Source organism: Tupaia chinensis, unplaced genomic scaffold, assembly GCF_000334495.1.
Source record: "Tupaia chinensis unplaced genomic scaffold, TupChi_1.0 Scaffold000566_1, whole genome shotgun sequence".
NCBI classification, from domain to species: domain Eukaryota; kingdom Metazoa; phylum Chordata; class Mammalia; order Scandentia; family Tupaiidae; genus Tupaia; species Tupaia belangeri.
The window spans coordinates 170,355-173,558 of record NW_006160079.1 but is presented as its reverse complement, the minus strand read 5'-3'; positions in this window follow the sequence as shown (position 1 = coordinate 173,558).

The window sequence follows — 3,204 nt, the reverse complement described above, 5'->3', positions numbered from 1 at the left end:
AACATCTTATTACAGAATCTTTAGTCTTTTATGTATATTGAACCTTGTCGTCTATTAATAAAGACAGTTTTACTCTTTCTTTCCCGATTTTGATGCTCTTTAATTATTTAGAAGTTATTTCCTCTTTTTTAAATTAAAAAAGCCTTTAATAGGGACCAGCAGTTAGCATAATGGCTATGTCGCTGAACTCCCATGTAATCAACCACAGTTCAAGTCCTGGACGTGCTGGGCATGTGTGCGTGCGTGCCCAAGATCCCGAGAGAAAAATGGAGGAGAAGGGATTGCGGCATGGCCATTCCCCCCCGCCCCCGGGGGGTGATTTCTCGCTTTCTATCTCTCTGTCTCTTTCTGTCTTTCTGGAAAGCACATATGCCTTATAGCAAAAACCTCTAAAAAAAAAAGAGTCTTTAATAAAGATTTTTAGATGTCATGTATTTAATGAAAAACAATTAAGAGGATATATAAACAGTCTAAATACAATTTTATCTCAGATTATATACTTGTTTTTCATAATCTGTACATTTTCATATGTTCCCAAAAGTAGTTCCCTACTTCAGTTTGACTCATCAGTAGGTCTTCAAGAAGCTCTACAGGATACAGATGCAAATTCAGTAGCAGCTTCTCTTCCTTCTCTAGTTATACTTTTTTCCAACTTCTGCTGCATCCTTGAACAAGTAGTTCTCTATGCTACTCTTTGAAGGCCATGAGATTGAGGTAGGCATCGTCACTGAAGTTTCTCTTGAAATAAAATTTCTGTAGTGCACTAAACTATTAGGATTTCCAACATGAGGTGACTCTAGGACTGATCTTGTAGTAAAACTGCTAAGTAAAGATTTATTCTGCTGTTTCTCCACAAGAAGTCGGGCACTGACTCTTGCTAACTTCTCCTTAGTCTTGTTCAGTTTATCTAATAGTGTTTCTAGTTTGTGATTCTTCTAGATAAAGTTGTTTATATTCTTCTAATTCTGCTTTATTAGAATCTTCTTGTGAAGTTCTTATTGTGAAGACTCTGCTTTATTAGAATCTTCTTGTGAAGTTTTTATTGTGAAGACTTTGGATTCCTGATCTTTAATTTTGAGTTCCATCTGACTTCTTATTAATGGATAATTACTCTCTCCTAACTGCTTTAAGTTTTCTTGAGTTGCTACTTCTACCTGTAAAAATAGACTGACTTCTTATTTTTCTACTATATCCTGTCTTGGTCTTCCTTCAATATCCAGTTTACACCGTTCTACTTGAACATGTTCTACCTGAGAGGTTTTTGCTATAGGGCGTATGCGCTTGCCAGAAAGACAGAGAAAGACAGAGAGACAGAAAACAAGAAATAACCCCCTGGGGGGATGGCCATGCTGCAATCCCTTTTCCTCCATTCTCCTCTTAGGATTTTGGGCACGCACAAACATGTGCCCAGTGTGAGTTTAAGTTACCGGGTCCAGGACTTGAACTGCAGTTGACTACGTGGGAGTCCAGCGACATAACCATTATGCCGTCTGCTGACCCCTTTTCTCCCACATTTATTTCTATTTTTGAGGTTTTCTACTTCTTTTTTCTTTTTATTTTTTACCAGTGTTTGGCCTCAGGGCACGTGTGCACACGAGAGAGACAGAGACGGTGATTGGGAAAGTGAGAAATCACCACCCAGAAGATGGCCATGCTGCCAATTTCTTCTCCTCCATTCTTCTCCTGGGATCTTGGGCATGCACGTACATGTGCCCCGCGTGATTTTCAAGCCACAAGGTCCAGGAAAAGAACAGTGGTTGGCCATGTGGAAGTCCAGTGATGTAACTGCTATGCCACCTGCTGGCCCCAAGATTTACTACTTCTTGTTGCAACTTCAGTTCATTCTTCTTTAGTTTTTTTATACGTACATATCTTGAAGATGTGGTCTCCAGCTTTACTATAAGAAAATCAATCTTATGTTTTAGCATATTAACTTGAATATCCATTTCAAATTGACTGGCTTTTAACTCTCCTTGAAAACTAATTTCCCCATTTTCATATTTATTTAACTTCTTTATCGTTTCCAAGAGTTTCTTTTTTTAAAAAAAAAAAGTCACTTTATTTAACTTTTTATTTATTTATTTATTTATCTATCTTAATTTGACCAGAGAGGGACAGATTGAAAGAGAGAAAGGAGAGAGATAGAGAGAGATAGAGAGAGAGAGGAAAAGTGAGAAAGCAAGCTGCCAGGTCTAGGACTTGAACCTTTGTCAGCCACATGGGAGTCCAGTGCCCCTAACCACCATACCACCTGCCGTCCCTTCCAAGAGTTTCTTAAATCCAGTTATCTTTTTCTCTGACTCACCATTTTTCTTTATTTTATAATCCAAATTATATTCCAGAGATTGTTCTAACTCTTTCTTTAACTGTTCCTTTACATCCTCAGATGTCTTCTTTTCTCCTCCTTCTGCACCTTTAATCTCACTTTATTTCCAAATGCAACAATCCCTGATGTTCCAATTTCCTCTGTGTTTAGAAGTATATTTATATACTGAGACCTACAGATGGCATAATGACTGTGTCACTGGAATTTCATGTAGTCAACTGCAGTTCGAGTCCTGTATCTGGCAGCTTGAAACTTGCACTAAGCACATATGTGTGCATGCCCAAAATCTCTACAGGAGAAGAGAAGGAGGGATTGCGGCATGGCTATCCTCCCTGAATGGCGATTTCTCATTTTCTGTCTCTCTGTTTCTCTCTGGCAAGGGCATGTGCCCACACACATCTACGCGCTCTCACATCTACACACACACACACACACACATTTATATATTAACCTTTAATTCTATAAGCATGCTGAAATTACTTACTAGCTTCAAAGACTTTTTTTTTCCTGGTTCTTTAGGATTTAAAAATTTTTAATGACACAATAAATAATCATATTATCTGACATTTTAATTAGTTCCTTCCAAATCCGTATAATTTTTATTTATTTTTATGTCATTCATGCTTGCCAGTATGATGCCAAATACGAGTGGAGAGAACAGATATCTTTGCCTTGTTCCCAATCATAACAGAAGACTAGTTTTTCACCGTTAATTATGATGTTACCTATAGGATTTTTCTTCCTGTGTTCTTTATCAAGATACTTTTTTTTTTTGAGAGGTTTTTGCTATAGGGCACGTGTACTCGCCAGAAAGACAGAGAGAGACAAAGAGACAGAAAGCGAGAAATCACCCCCCAGGGGGGATGGCCACGCCGCAA